The sequence below is a fragment of the Molossus molossus genome, unplaced genomic scaffold (assembly GCF_014108415.1).
Source record: "Molossus molossus isolate mMolMol1 unplaced genomic scaffold, mMolMol1.p scaffold_m16_p_1, whole genome shotgun sequence".
In the NCBI taxonomy this organism is placed as follows: domain Eukaryota; kingdom Metazoa; phylum Chordata; class Mammalia; order Chiroptera; family Molossidae; genus Molossus; species Molossus molossus.
In genome coordinates, this window is record NW_023425344.1 from 168,213,388 (window position 1) to 168,229,844 (window position 16,457).

Here is a 16,457-nt window from a genome sequence, read left to right on the forward strand (position 1 = left end):
AAGTCTAACACTGCAGGTTATCACTAACTTGAGACCAGAGTCAGAGATTATAAAAGACATCTCAGTGGAACAAAACAATCTGAGAAGACCTCAAATTCTAAAAAAGTTCTTTTAGTTGTATTGTACCTGTGCTGGAAAGAGTAATGTACTAGACGGTGAGTACACTGGCTGGGTGAATAACGATAATGCTGGAAAAGCTGCCACAGTTGCCAATTGGACAGTAAGATAAACACTACACATGGCTGGTTAGCTATTTGCATTAGTGGTGTCAAAAGTGCTATCCACAATTTTCTTCAGTAACTTAATTCTTACTCCGAATTTGTTGGCTATGAGCATGTCTTATGTTAGTGATGACAAAATGGTTAGAATGTGGAAAATGCTATGTTGAAAATCTTTCCTCTAAAATCCAAAAGTAAGCCCTGGCCAGTTTGGCTCAGTGGTTAGAGCATCGGCCTGCGGTCCGGAGAGACCTGGGTTCGGTTCCCGCTAAGGGCACGTACTTCGGTTGCAGTTTGTCCCCGGCCCTGGTTGGTCGTGCGCGTGGGAGCCACTCGATGTGTCCCTTCATGTCGATGTTTCTCTCTCTCTCTCCCTTCCTCTCTCTCCCTCCTATTCTATCTGTACAAAAAATGGAAAAATATCCTCTGGTGAGGATAAAAAAAATAAAATGAAATAAAAAATAAATAAAATAAAATCCAAAAGTGACAGGAATCAGTCTCCATAAGTGACTCTCTATGGAATCAACTGGAAAATTTAGGAATGAATTAAATATTATGCTTTTTGGTTAGGCTATATATAAATATATATATATATATAGTGGTAAAATATATATAACATAAACTTTGCCATTTTAACCTTTCTTTTCAAAAATGATTTTGTTATTTTTCAATTATAGTTGACATACAATATTATATTAGTTTAAAGTGTACAACAAAGTAATTAGACATTTATATAAATTATGAAGTGATCATTTCAATAATATAGTACCCATCTGACACCATACATAGTTATTACAATATTATTGCCTATATTCCCTATGCTGTAATTTATGTCCTGTGACTGTTTTTATAACTGGCAATTTGCAAATTTCCCTTTTCACTTGTTTCCCCCAAATCCCCTCCCATCTGGAAACCATCAAAATGTTCTGTGTATCTATGAGTTTGTTTCTTTTTAGTCTGTACATTTATTTTATTTTTTTTAGAGTCCACATATAAGTAAAATAGTATGTTAATTATTTTTCTCTGACTTATTTTATGCAGCATAATACTCTCTAGGTTCATCCATGTTATTGCAGAGGGCAAGATTTCATTCTTTTATATGGCTGAATAATATTCCATTGCTTATATGTACCACTTTTTCTTAATCTATTTGTCTATTGATGGGCACTTAGACGGTTGCTTCCATATCTTGGCTATTGTAAATAATGCTGCAATGAATATAGGGATGCATACATTTTTTTGAATTAGTGTTTTGCGTTTCTTTGAATAAATACTCAGAAGTGAAATTGCTGGGTCCTTCTTTGTCTTTTGTTATAGCCTTTGCTTTAAAATCTATTTCATCTGATATAAGTATTTATACCCCAGCTTTTTTTCTGTTTACATTTTTATGAAATATCTTGTTCTACCCCTTTACTTTCAGTCTGTGTGTCTTTTAATCTAAAGTGGGTCTCTTGGAGTTCAAGATGGCAGTGGAGTATGGGGATCTTGATTGCAATGTCTTCCCAAACCAAACTGTAAGGTATAGCTAAATTGGAGAACAATCCTCCTAAAATGCTAATTGCAGATTATCTGAATAGGAGATTTGAACCAAGGACTGCAGAAGCCACATCAAGACTGGTAGGAAGGGTGGCGTTGCAAAAGGGGCTGACCCAGCTCCCATGGAAAGCAGGCCAAGGCTATGAAGAGATACCTCACCTGGTTCCCCCAATAAATGAGGTCTAGACCTCAGATTGAGCTGTCTAGCCTGGAACACTGGAGCTGGGAACAGGTGCCCACATAGTATCCAGCTGTGAAAGGGTTTCTGTGTTTCTGTCTGCCAAGGAGAGGCAGAACCTGCTGGAGTCAAAGCCATCTGTTTAAAGGGCCAATGCACAAAACTTTTGTTTGCAGTCACTCACCTGGGGCTCTGGAGGAGGGAGGGCAGTGAAAACTGGAGTTGCCTGAGGAGAGTCTGGGGTGCCTGGCTTTCAGGAGAGGTGTTAGGGAGCAGCCTCCAGGATCCCGGTGTCAGGTCATCCTCTGATACTGCAGCAGTCATTTAGGCTTCCTGTGTCTTGCCCAGGGCCACTTGGTATGAGATACAAAGTGATCTACAGATGATTGCCACTTGTCCTGGTTTTGGAGCTGTGTGGGAGAGGCTAAGCTGTGGACAAGGCTGGCTGCTGTTAGTGCCAGATTCGGGCTGCTCAGCAATAGGTATGGGGCACTCTAAGGCCAGATGATGCATGTTTGGGTTTTTTAACTTTTGAGAGATTTTAAGGAAGTCCAAAGCATGATCCAATATAGGCCATTTGTATGGAAAGGCCACTGGAAGTGGTGTAGGTGGGCCTGCAAGTCGGGTGGGGCAGGGTCTTAGGGAATCACCCTGGTAGGGTGAATGGTGTTAGCCAGGTTGATGGAGACTCAGATATGTCACCCACCTGTGCCAGTAGGCTGGGTTGTGGGGGAGCTCAATAAAAAAAAAATGGCTTTACTAGCATATCTGTCTAGGAGAAGTTGCCCCCCCACCCCCAGCCCCAGCCTTTACCCTGATGCCAGACAATTCAGTGCTTCCTATTTGTCCCTGTTACTTTTTGAGCTGCTGCCCCAGTGCTGGAGCTCAGAGCAAGTGAGTTGATCAGTGAGTCAGTCCGTGGGCAAGCCCTTTAAGAGGAAGGCCTGGGACTCCAGCAGCCCTTAGTCTCACCTGGATGGAATCCCCTCAGCTATAATTCCCACTGTTTTTTACAGCCAGAAGTTATAAGAGACTTCTCTTCCTAGCACTGGAACCCTGGTCTGGAGAGCATGGTGTGGCCTGGGACCCCTCGTTCCTCAGGAGGGACCTCCCAATTTTTAACTGTCACAGATAGGTGTGGGAGCGCCCGTTCAGTTTCTCGCCCCTCCTTCAGGTCTTGATGTAGCTTCTGTATATTCTTAGTTGTAGAATTTCTGTTCAGCTAGACTTCAATCAATTCTCAATGATAGTTGTTCTGTCATTTACTTGTAATTTTGATGTGGTTGTGGGAGGAGGTGAGCAGAGTATTGACCTACTCTGCCATCTTGACTGGAAGCCAATACTATTACTTTTAAATTTATAACAACAATGAGGTAAATTATTTTGGCTCATTAGAAGGATTAAGAACCAAGAGAATACAAAGATTATGTTTTCTGGCTTTAGCAATCCAATTGATGTAAGATATGTCTTTGTAAGTAATTTTTTTTGAAAACCTACTCTTCATATACTCAACTTTGTATACATTTAGGCAATTAAATAATATGCTATACCTATTCTTTTCTGAAAGCATTTTGATGAGTCAAGTCTACATAGCATAAGACACACACACATCTTAGATCTAAAATTACAAAGATATGCACTAGGAGTTCATTAGACTAATGGAAACAGGGACTATAAAAACATTTTTCACATTTCTGATTTCTTGGTCTATTGTATTTCCTTAGAGTCAAATGCTGCTACAATATTTGGTTTAACAAACCAGATAGCATTAAATGTGTCTTCTAAAAGAAGGTAGACAATATCAGTCTTAAATGTGGATAAAAAAATCCTGAGTTCTTTTTAAAAATCCTGAGTTCTTTTAAAAAATTTTTTATTATTTATTCTTTTAACTTATCTTTATTATTGAATGTATTACAGATGTCCCCCATTTTTGCCCCCACTGACCCTCTCCTCCCTGCTCCCACACCTGTCTTGCCTTCTGACACTACTGTCTGTGTCCATTGGTTATGCATATATGCATATAAGTTCTTTGGTTTATCTCTTCCCACCTCCACTCCCCTTCCCTTTGAGATTCCTCAGTCTAACAACCAATTTGTACTTCTTAATCCCTTCACCGTTTTCACTCATCCGCCCAAACCCCCTCCCATCTGGCAACCAATAAACAGTTCTTTGTATCTATGAGTCTGTTTCTGTTCTGCTTGTCCATTTGGTTTGTAGATTCAATTGTTGATAGATATGTATTAATTGCCATTTTATTGTTAATATTTTTTTATCTTCTTCAAGAACACCCTTCAACATTTCATATAGTACTGGTTTGGTGGTTATGAGCTCCTTTAGTTTTTTCTTGTCTGGGAAACTCTTTATATGTCCATTAATTCTAAATACTTTTGCAGGATAGTTTAATCTTGGTTGTAGGTTCTTGCTTTTCATCACTTTGAATATTTCTTGCCACTTCCTCTGGCCTGCAAAGTTTCTTTTGAAAAGTTAGCTGACAGTCTTATGGGAGCTACCTTATAGGTAACTAACTGCTTTTCTCTTGCTGCTTTTAAGATTATCTCTTTTTCTTTAACCTTTTGCATTTTGATGATGATGTGTCTTGGTGTGGACCTCTCTGGGTTCATCTTGTTTGGGACTCACTGTGCTTCCTGGACTTGTATGTTTGTTTCCTTCACCAAGTTAGGGAAGTTTTCTGTCATTATTTTCTCAAATAGGTTTTCAATATTTTGCTCTTTCTCTTCTCCTTCTGGCACTCCCCATTATGTGAATGTTGGTATTCTTGAAGTTGTCCCAGAGGCTCCTTACACTATCCTCATTTTTTAAATTCTTTTTTCTTTTTGCTCTTCTGATTGGGTGTTTTTAGCTTCTTTATATTCCAAATCAATGGTTTGCTTCTTGGCTTTACCTACTCTACTATTGATTCCCCATAAATTATTTTTTTTTACTTTTCTTCTTTTTTTTTTTTTATCCTCACCCGAGGACATTTTTCCATTTTTTTTTTTTTTCGCTCAGATAGAGTGGGAGGAAGAGAGAGGAACAGAGAGAGAGAGAGAGAGAGAGAGAAACATCGATGTGAAAGGGACACATCGAGTGGCTGCCACCCGCACAACCGACCAGGGCCGGGGACAAACTGCAACCGAGGTACGCGCCCTTAGCGGGAACCGAACCCGGGTCTCTCAGGACCGCAGGCCGACGCTCTAACCGCTGAGCCAAACCGGCCAGGGCCCCCATAAATTATTTTTTATTTCAGTTAGTGCATTCTTTATTTCTGACTGGTCCTTTTTTATGTTGTTGATGTTCTCACCAAGTTCTTTGGGGTTCTCCTTCAGTTCCTTGAAGGTCTCACTAAGTTTCTTGAGCTTCCTAATAACCAGTGTTTTGAACTCTGCATCTGATTGATTGCTTATCTCCATTTTGTTTAATTCTTTTCCTGGAATTTTTTTCTGTTCTTTCACTTGGGACATGTTTCTTTGTCTCCTCATTTTGGGTGCTTCCCTATGTTTGTTTCTATGTATTAGGTAGAGTTGCTATGTCTCCTAGGCTTCATAGGGTGGCCTATTGTTGTAGGTGTCCTGTAGGGTCCAGTGGCACAGCCTCCCTGATCACCCAGGTAGGCCCTCGAGTGGACTGTACATCCTTCTATTGTAATTGAGTCTTGATAGTTGTTGACACATGAATGGGAGGGATTTACTCAGGCTAATGAGCTGCAAGTACCAGCTGTGCTCACTGACCTCTGGTCTCTGACTACCTTGGAGGATCAGCTGTGTAGGGGCCCACCACACAGAGCAAGACTTACTTCAGCAGGGCTCTGGTACTCACTGAGTCTACTCCTTGAGTGTGTCACTTGTGGAGGTGGTTGGGTGGTGGTGCTTCAGTGTGGTCTGAAGCTGTCCACTGGGTGTGCTGGCTCTGGGACAAGGTCAGATACTGCCTGTGTTCTACCTGGAACCACCAGGCATAAGCTACAAAGCGATCTACCAATGGCTGCTTCTTGTGCTGGGCTTGAAGGTGCCCAGGAAAAGCCAAGTTGTGAACCAAGGCTGGCTGCCTCTAGTGCCAGGCCTGGGGCCACTTAACAAGAGGTATGGGGCTTCCTGAGACCAGATTCAGCTTAGTTGAGAGAATTTTAGGAAACTCTGAAGCAGGATCCAAGACAGGCCAACCCTATGGTAAAGCCATTGGAAACAGCTTGGGTGTGGCAGAGCCTCAGGGAATCACCAAGGCAGGACAATCAGTGTGAGCTAGGTTGCTGGAGTCCCAGATACTGAGCCAATCTGCAGGCCTTGTTGGGGAAGGGCTCATCAGCATGTCTGTGTGGGAGAAGGCTACCTCTTCTGCCCTCGTTCCATGCCAAATAACTCAGTTCTTTCCCTTATGTCTCTCGTGACTTTCAAGCTGCCTCCCCTCAGAGCTCACTGGGAGCGAGTCTGAGTAAGTCTGTGCGTGGGCCCTTTAAGAAGAACTGCCTGGAGCTCCCACAGCCTCAGCCTCCCTCAGCCTCAGTGCCCGCTGGTTTTTACAGTCAGAAGTGATGGGGACTTCTGTTCCTGGCACTGGAACCCTGAGCTGGGGGCCTGGTGTGGGACAGGGACTCCTCACACCTTAGGGAGGACCTTCATGGCTGTGGTATCCCTCCTGATTTTTATCCTCCACATGTGGGTATGGGACCAGCCTGTCCACACCTCTGCCCCTCCTATCAGTCTCCATGTGACTTCTTCTTTGATTTTGTAGTTGTAGGACTTCCATTCAGCTCAATTTCAGGCAGTTCTGAATGATGGTTTTTCTGTAGTTTAGTTATAATTTTGATGTGGTTGTGGGAGGAGGCGAGGACTACATTTACTATGCCACCATCTTGACTGGAAGTCTCTGAGTTCTTTTTAATAAAAATTTAAGGTCTATACTGTATTTGGTACTTACAAATGAACATTTTTAGAAGTTTGGCTAGACTATCTTTCCAGTAGAGACCTAACTCAGCACAGACAGTGCAACATTATGGGCATGGGCAAACTTTTGAATTACTAAGATCAGTGTTGGCTATTCAGACAATTCTTTCCCTGGTGTATGTTGACCCTCGTGTTGAGCATTACCTTAGAGATAAGCATCTGCTTTAAGTAATGTTGGCAGGAAAGCCCTTATGAGGGAGCAGGGTGGAGAAGATGTTGGGTTGAGGAGCTTGTGTCAGTCAAGGTCAGGGGCCAGCAAATACTCAGCAAGAAGGTTTCCAGTGATCCAAAAGTGATGGCCAATTAGCTGGTGTCCAGTGGACTGAGGATCACACAGAGCTGACATGTCTTAGACCTTGACTAGAGTTTTGACTGTTGAGAACGTATATGTATAAAGGATATTTGGGAGTGTGAGCCAATACAGATAAACAAAAAGAAGGCAGTGTCTCCAGGTCAAATATCATTCATCAATCATGAAACATTTTTTCTAGTGTGGTTTCATAAGCTTCTGCTACAAACCAAGGAGAGTTGGCACATACAATGAATCAATTTCCCATCCTTTCTTTAGGTGTTCATAGGCTACATCTGTATGGGGGAAAAGATGGAGAATGTCAAAAAGGAGCTAACTCTTTGGTACATAGCTATTTAATTCTTAATTCACCAAATTGGAGTAAGACTGACATCATATATGGTTGATGCTTCTTTAACAAAGAGTTGAATTTTATAATAGTCAGGGTCCTGCCAAGAGAGAGCTGGTGAACTCAGAGTCTTGTTTGAAGAGAGAATAAAGAGACAAAGATGTAAATAGGCTAACAGAACTAAGTAACAAAGGATGGTAATATACCCGGCAACTAGCAACAATGACCTATCATCTCTAGGTCTAACCACAGAAGGAGAAGGAATGTTGTTACTGGACTGTGGTGGGAGCTGCAGTGGTGGGAAAGAGATCACCTGGATAAGCTCTAAGCAAAGGAACCAAGCCACTTCTAAAGTCAGAGCCTGGCAGAGAGGGTGTAAACACCTACATTCTCTTTTCCCTGCCTTCTGATCTCCTGGTGTTTTGGCTGGAGACATTCAGGCACAAGAGTGCCTGGGGATATATTCCATAGAATTTAATATTCTGGGGCACAGAGTTCAGTAAGGATGAGCAGAAATTGGAGCTTGGATTGGGCAAATAGAGAGCAAGTAGCACAAACTCCATTTCAGATGTCTTGTACTATCTTAGCTACCTTTGGATTCTAGAAAATTCAAATTAGGATACAATGAAAAGTAGATTAAATGTCAGCACTCAAGTGTGGCATTGGGGCCCTTTGCAATCAACTCCCTACATTTCTTTCTAATCTTGTTTACTGAAATGCTAGTCTCTGCACAAATCTTTACTCTGATCAAGCTGGTCCAGTCCCAACCTTACTCTAAGCTTGTTTTGTTCATTCCTGCCTTGGTGTCTTTGTTACCATTCTTACAATTTAAAACATTCTCCCTCATTCTCTATAGCTAAATTCAAGTTATCTTTTGAGGCTATCTAGTTGAGGTCCTACATCTGTTGGAAAGACTAATTTTATTTATTATTTTATTTATTAATTTGTTTTTGTTACAGATGTTTCTCATTTTTCCCCATTGACACCCTCTTCCCCTTCCCCCCACCCCATCCCCAGCTTTATTGTCTCTGTTCATTGGTCATGCATACATGCATGTAAGTTCTGTGGTTTAATCCCCCCCAACTCCCCTTCTCTGAGGCTTGTCAGTCTGTACCCCACCTCTATGTCTCTGGGTTAATTTTGTTCAGAAGTTCAGCAGTTAATTTTGTTCAGGTCATTATATTACACAAATGAGTGAGATCATGTGACATTTGTCTTTCTCTGCTTGGCTTGTTTCACTTAGCATAATACTCTCCAAGTCTTTCCATGACATCTCAAAAATTAAGAGATCTTTCTTACAGCTGTATAGTATTCCATTGTGTACATGTACCACAGCTTTTAATTCACTCACCTACTGATGGACATTTGGGTTGTTTCCAGATCTTAGCTATTGTAAATAGTGCTGCTATGAACATAGGGGTACATATAGTCTTTCTGATTGGTGTTTCAGGTTTAGGGTATATTCCTAAAAGTGGGACCACTGGGTCAAATGGCAGTTCAATTTTTAACTTTTTGAGGTAACACCATAGTGTTTTCCACAGTGGCTGCACCAGTCTGCATTCCCACCAGCAGTGTACTAGGGTCCCCTTTTCTTCACACCTTCGCCAACACTTGTTGTTTGGTGATTTGTTGATGGCGGCCATTCTGACAGGTGTGAGGTGATTCCTCATTGTTGTTTTGGAAAGACTTCTTTTTCCATCTGCAATGTGCTCTTTTTAAAAATTCTATGGTACTCAATGTCTGTATTATTCATTTAGAGTACATCTTATGCTATTTATTGGTTATTGTCTTTAATATGTATTGCATTTCTTCATTTGGATCATCAGTGGCAAATAAGTTCAATCTTGCATGCTAGTTTCTATCACTGAGAAGGATTCTGAGGTCAACTTGGTCAAGAGAGTTTTGTATTCAAGTTGGCTAGAGATGTTGACACTGGCCCATGAGAAGGGAATAATGACATGTGTGCCACAAATTTGCCATTTTTGAATTAGACTTTAAGTTCTTAGAAGGTGAGGATGTGATTATTCATCTTCATACCCTCTATAGCACAGAGCCCTAAATATAACAGATGATTAATAAATAATTGATTGATTGTTTTGGTTATATAACAATTTATGCAAATGAAGGAGCTAGTGTTAGTGAAAAATGGACACTTAAGAATTTTTTAAAAATTATTTTTATTGTTGAGTATTACAGATGTCCCTCCCCTTTTTTACTACCATTGCCCCCCACCACCTGGCTCCCACCCACCATAGGCCTTCACCACTCTATTGTCTGTATCCATGGGCAATGCATATATGCATATAAATTCTTTGGTTAATCTCTTCCCATCCCACCTTCCCCCTTCCCTCTGAGATTTGTCAGTCTGTTTCATGTTTCCATGTCTCTGTTTCTATTTTATTCATCTGTTTATTTGTTTGTTGAATTCCACATATAAGTGAGATCATGTGATACTTGTCTTTCTCTGACTGGCTTATTTCCCTTAGCATAATACTCTCCAGGTCCCTCCATGCCATCTTAAAGGGTAAGTAATCTTCCTATTTTACAGCTGCATAGTATTCCATTGTGTAAATGTACCACAGCTTTTTTATCCACTCCTCTGCTGATGGGCACTTAAGCTGTTTCCAGATTTTAGCTATTATAAATAATGCTGCTATGAACATAGGGGTTCATATATTTTTCTAATTGGTGTTTTGAGATTCTTGGGATTTATTACTAGAAGTGTGATCATGGGGTCAAATGGCAGTTTCATTTTTAATTTTTTAAGAAAATTCTACACTGTTTTCTATAGTGGCTACTAGAGTACCCTGTTCTCCATATCCTCATCAGCACTTGTATTTTGTTGATTTAATGATGGAAGCTTTTCTGGCACGTGTGAGGTGATACCTCATTGTGGTTTTAACCTGCATCTCTCTGATGATTAGTGATGCTGAGCATTTTTTCATATGCCTCTTGACCATTTGTATGACCTCTTTGGAGAAGTGTCTTTTCAGGACCCCTGCCTATTTTTTAATTGGATTGTTTGTTGATCCAACAAAATTGGATCTTTTGTTGAGTTGTATGAGTCCTTTATATATTTTGGAAATTAACTCCTTATCGGATGTATCATTGGCAATATGTTTTCCCATACAGTGGGCTCCCTTTTCATTTTGATGCTGGTTTATTCTGTTGTGCAGAAACTTTTTAAGAAGCCAGTGTTAGTGAAAAACGATGAGCACTGAAGCATTTTTATTCCTTTGGCTTTCTTCTTTGAAAACATTCTTTGACACTACAGAGCAAAATCCGAATTGGAGAATGTGCAGCTATAGGTTGAATCTGCTCTCAAAACATCATCTTTGCAGTGGTAAAATAAAGCAGTAATAATACTGAGGTCATAAGAACAAAGTAAAATAAAATGATGGCTGAGTATTAGTAAGGGAGATGGTTATGAGTGGCTCATTATTGTAGGCTGCTTCAAAAAGCTGGCTCATTGATTTAATGATCATGCCATACATTGAACTGCTGAATGTTCACTGCAGTTAAAAAGACATTTGTTCTCATCAAAGAAGTGGGGAAATGCAATCTGAACAATTTGTAAGCTAAATTTTGAGTTGTTAAATTTAAATTATTTATTATTTATGTTTTCATGCTTTTGTCCTAGTCTTTTCTTAAAATATAAGTCCCGTGTTTTCTTTTTAGAACTTCCCTTTGTCTGTGTTTATTCTTAACACTTTCTTGCATGAATCACTCACTGGAATTCAGATTCTCCCAAGAACCTTGCTAACTCTTTCTGGTTACTGGAATGTTATTAAAAGTGATATTTTGTAGTCAACAATCTCTACTATCTGTGAGTAATTTATTAACAGGTCCTGCCTGAATCAAGGAATTTTTGTCGTGATGGTGGTTGGTATTGGAATGGGGAGCTGAATCCCTCATGGATTTGTATATTAAGTCTTTGATCAAGTAAATAACATAAAATGGTGTTTTAGTGCATTCAAAGGAGAATATAATTTTAGTTTATTTCTTGGAGAGCAGGTGTCCAGGGCCAACTCACATTGCTACAGGATTAAGAATATTATTTATATTGTACTGACGTTTGCTGTATTTTTCAAGCTTTCCCAAAATGACTTCTTCTCAAGTGAAAAATGCTGAGAAGAATTCAGAAGGTTTGAATGCCAAAGTGCCTGAGGGAATGTCCAAAACACCACACACACAGTCTCACCCATGTGTGCACGTGTGTGGTATGTGTGTGGACATGTGCATTTTAGGTTAGCTTTCGCTATTAATGACTATCAGCATGGGGCTGGGCCATTTGATACAATCAAAAATTGAAAGCTTAGAACTCTTGACACTTCTCATCAATTTAATCTTTCCAATTTCCTCAAACTAATGAGGATGATGGTGTTATTTGACACTAAAATATTTAGGAAATGCCTTAATCTTACAATGTGACAAGATAAATTGAGTTTTGGATAGACAAGAATGTGGTCCTTTACTGGAAGCAAATGTATTTCTAAGACAATGAAAAACAGTTCGTCTTGTTTTTCTGTGTATTTCTATATGAGTGCCCTATAATAATTAAAGTCTAAGAGCATAAAAAAGGAAAGAAAATTTTAGCTCTAAACCCTTAAGGAATCTTAAGTTTCTGTGGAATATTTCCTGGTTACTTATCTTTTGATTAGAATATGAAACTAATTTAAGTTCTCCAAACCAAGATATTTGCTAGCCTCACTAGGGTGGATTGAGCATATAAAAATTATTAAGAAAATCCATAAATAATGCAATTTGCAACTTTGTGAAGGTCTGTGCAGTGCATCTGTAATGTACCCACACATTACTATTAAATAATTTTCTTTTGGTGGGCAAGAACTGATGTCTGTCCTTAGAAACAAACTTGTAGTGTAACCTGTGGCTAGGTCTGTAGACTTAAACCTTGAATGTTTATACTTAGCTTAGATGACAATTCAGGATATTTTTGTTTGGGAGGTAAAAATGTAAATAGGTTTCTTTAGTAGCCTTGAGACAAGAACATCTTTTCAAGGAGTGAGCTCCTAATCATAAATAATGGTGATTCCTGGCCTATTTCTTAGTCTCAGCAGAAATCTAATACTCTAAACTGTATGTAGCCTTTGGTCATGCACAGTTACAGTGCTGTTTAATAGCTGGTGAATGACTGTGAGAATAAAATTAATTGTTTGTATCAACTTTTTTTAGTCTTATTTTTTCTTACTTAGGAAGTATATATGATAATGACCTTTGGGACTTAACCTGGTGAGAGGGTGGTGTGGTTCCCTGAAACAAGGTGCTGCATCACTATAGCTGCCCTTGAGTGTTAACCTATGGCAGATATCAGACATTATCTTTAATGATTGCAAGTACTAGATGAATGTATATATGTAAAATGTTTCATAAGTCTGATAGCCAGTTATACTTTTTATGTAATGGGTTGTTAACATTCTCCAGTTGTCCTTTTACTTTTCTTTGTAGTTATAAAATCAAAGTAATGTCAACATATACATATTTCTAGTTAGACTGACTTTTTAAAAGCTGCATGAACTTGAAATTCTTGCTAAAGATGTGCATATGCTTGCTTTCCACTTACAATTCATGAGAGATTGAGAGGGTGTGTAATTATTAACATGATGTTCAGAACATAATTTAAATGATAAAAATATTTTCTCTTAACTGAAGGAAAGTGAATCAAACTCATCAGCTGAGAGCACGCACTGCCTAAGTAGGAATGAAGAAATCAGATGAGAAGTTTTAAATACAGGATGCTTTAACAGGGCATTTATGTTCCACACTTAGGAGTTTAAGAAACAAAAGACAGTTGATAGTATGACCTTCCACAATTCAATTGAAAGTACATCTGTGAATATCTGTTAACAATGGAAATGGTTACAGCTAAATAGAAAGACATTAATTTTATTCCTTTTAATTGAAATCATTATTACCAAATTTGAAGAAGATATTAAAATAGTTCAACCCTAATCCTACTATTCTATCACAACTTTTAATATTTTCATATTGCTTTCTAAGACTTATTCTTAATCATGTTTATATTTAGACTTGTGACACATACGTTCTAATTCAGCTTTTTTATACATAAAATTATAAACATTTTAATTATTTCTACACAGCATTTTAAATGTCTTTTTAAATGACTGCCTAATATACTGTTAGGGTACTTGCTATAATTTACTAAAGCAATCTTTTTTGCAAGAAGTTCATTTCCAAATTAGGTGTCATTTAAAATTAGGCATTTAAACTCTGTACCTTGACTACAGAAATTCTAGGTTTTGCTCAATAATGTAAAATCAGTGACATTATTTCAATGTGACAGAGTACAGTGACTCCTACAGTCCAACCGAAAAGTAACACTTTTTTTGTTGTGGATATAGAGAGAGAAGAGAGAAAAATGGGCAAATGGCTAGGCAGAATGAATCTCTACATGATAGATCCCCACCTATCTCTGTGTTTAATAGTTGTTGTTTTTTTATTTTTAAAAAGAGAAATAATTTTGGAGGTGAGTTTTAATGTTTAATGTTTTGTTGTCTCTGAAACAACATTTTTGTTTTGAATTCAATTATTTCTTCGGTTCAATTTTCATTATACTTTTTCTGGAATAATATATATATAATATTATATTGTATATAATAATATATATATATATGAGTCAAATTTACACAAAGGAAGCAGTTTTTAATAATATGTATATGTCTAAATCTATTGTCTTTATGTGTGATTTGAACATCCTGAAATCCACATTTACATGTATATGATTTTACTTACTAGCTTGCTAATGTGACAAAATTTTTATCTATTTCTTTTGGTTATGATGCTGATTTAAAGAAATAAAAGTACCCTCTTCCCCTACTCCTCTCTCCAAAAAACTGTTGCAATAAATAAAAATAATATATCAGGCAATATGAACAATATTTTGAATTATTCATTTTAACCTTAGCATAATTGATTTTATTTGATCCCTTACAGAAGCAGGATCTGAAGAAACTGAACTGGTTGAAGGCGGTGGAGGTCAGGGTGTAGCATTAGAAATTGACAAAGGAAAGCAGTTAAGGAAAAGGTGTCTCAGTAGCCTATGATAAGCAGGATGTGGATCTTAGATTGGGCATTGTGGCCTAAAAATTAAGTAATTCACATTGTTGACTATAGTATTAGTTGCAGTGTATTCTACATTAACTGGAGTCTTATTCCATGGTTCTTATATAATGCGAGATCATCAGAAATCACTTCAAGAACTGAATAATGCATTTTCAGTCCTGGAAGAAATCTCATACAGAATATGATATTGGATCAACAATACATATTCAAAGATAGCATTGTTATGGATACTCATTACAGCATGGATTTGCTTTGGGTATACCAGATTTTTTCTGAATTTATAATTAACTTTATTCTTCCATTTGTCTCAAGGTTTATGCGGAAGTTCTATAACTTAGAATCATCTTTTTTTTTTTTTTTTTCTTTTATCGTCAGTTAGAACAGGAGGGATAGAGGGAGGAAGAGAGAGAGAAACATCAGTGTGAGAGAGACACATCAAATGGTTGCCACCCATAGGACCCCAACCAGGTCTGGGGACAAACTGCAACTGAGGAACGTGCCCTTAGCGGGAACTGAACCAGGGACTCTCCAGTCCACAGGCCAACGCTCTAACTGCTGAGCCAAACCAGCCAGGGCTTAGAATCATCTTTTAATCCTGCAAACAACAGTGATATGTAAAACACAAAAAATAATGAAATCTTCTCTGTAGAACAAAGAAAGATAGAGCTATGTCCAAGATCCTTTGTTACCACATCAAACACATTTAAAAGCAAGTTATCTCATGTCAGTCTATTCAGTAGCTTTCATGCAAAAATTATTTTTAGCATAATGAAGAATAGCCTAGATCAAAAGAAGTCTTATTTATAGCATAATGCTTTAATATGTGAGGCAGATCTAAGATTTCATTTTGCCAGAACTGAATGTAACAGATAGGTTCAAAGATGTAACATCATATATTGTCCAAAAGAAGAGTGAATCAAAACTTTTACTCATCATTTTTTTCTTTTTATGAATAATGTCTACATTTTTCTGATTAAAGAAGTAATCAATGGCTATGTAGAAAATTTGGAATATATGGAAAAATATAGGGAAGAAAATAAAAATCTACAATCCCCCAAGCAGGTACAGTTATGTCCTTGGCACAGTCAGAGCAATATCACATTCCCCATGGAAATACTGCTTGGTTCAGAAGTAAGTATATGCCTTAATATATTTGAATTAGGTCCAATGAGACTCAGTCTTTATTTTTTCCTCCTGAATCTATTATTAAGGGAGCCTAGAACTGCCAGGTTTACTATGTACAGTCCCTGAGGGAAACTGAGCTGAGTGATGGCGATAAAAGGTTCTCAGCCCCAAGACATTATTTTGAACCCCAAAATATAACCATGAAGAAACAAACTACTCTTGCACTTTTCAGTCATGTCAATCAATAAGTTTAACCTTTTTTTTTTCCCTACCTTATCTTGAGGTGAGAGTTTGTCACTTGCATCCAGGAAGCTTCTGGTTTACGAGCCCATTGACAACCCCTGAGCTATGAATCTACTACAAGCAATGAAACAATCACAGTTCTTTATTAAACTATTCTGTGTACCTAGCACTTTGCTGAGAAACATGGAGAAAATGAAAATAATAGATTATTCTTGCCTGTCCAAAACAGTAGCTAGATCTCACTTTTATTACCTCGGTTAATTTATTGACACCTCGAGTAATGGGTGTCAAATATGGATGAATGTTAGAAATCCTCTGATCCAGGGCTGCCAAATATGTGGTTCTGGTGCTGCAGACCCTCCTCTCTTTCCAGGGCTGACACTGCTAATTGATCATGACCCTCAGTCAACCAAGCCCAAATTTGTCCTTAGAATCATTGTCAAGATAGCATTCCAGAAAGTCACACCAATCAATTGGA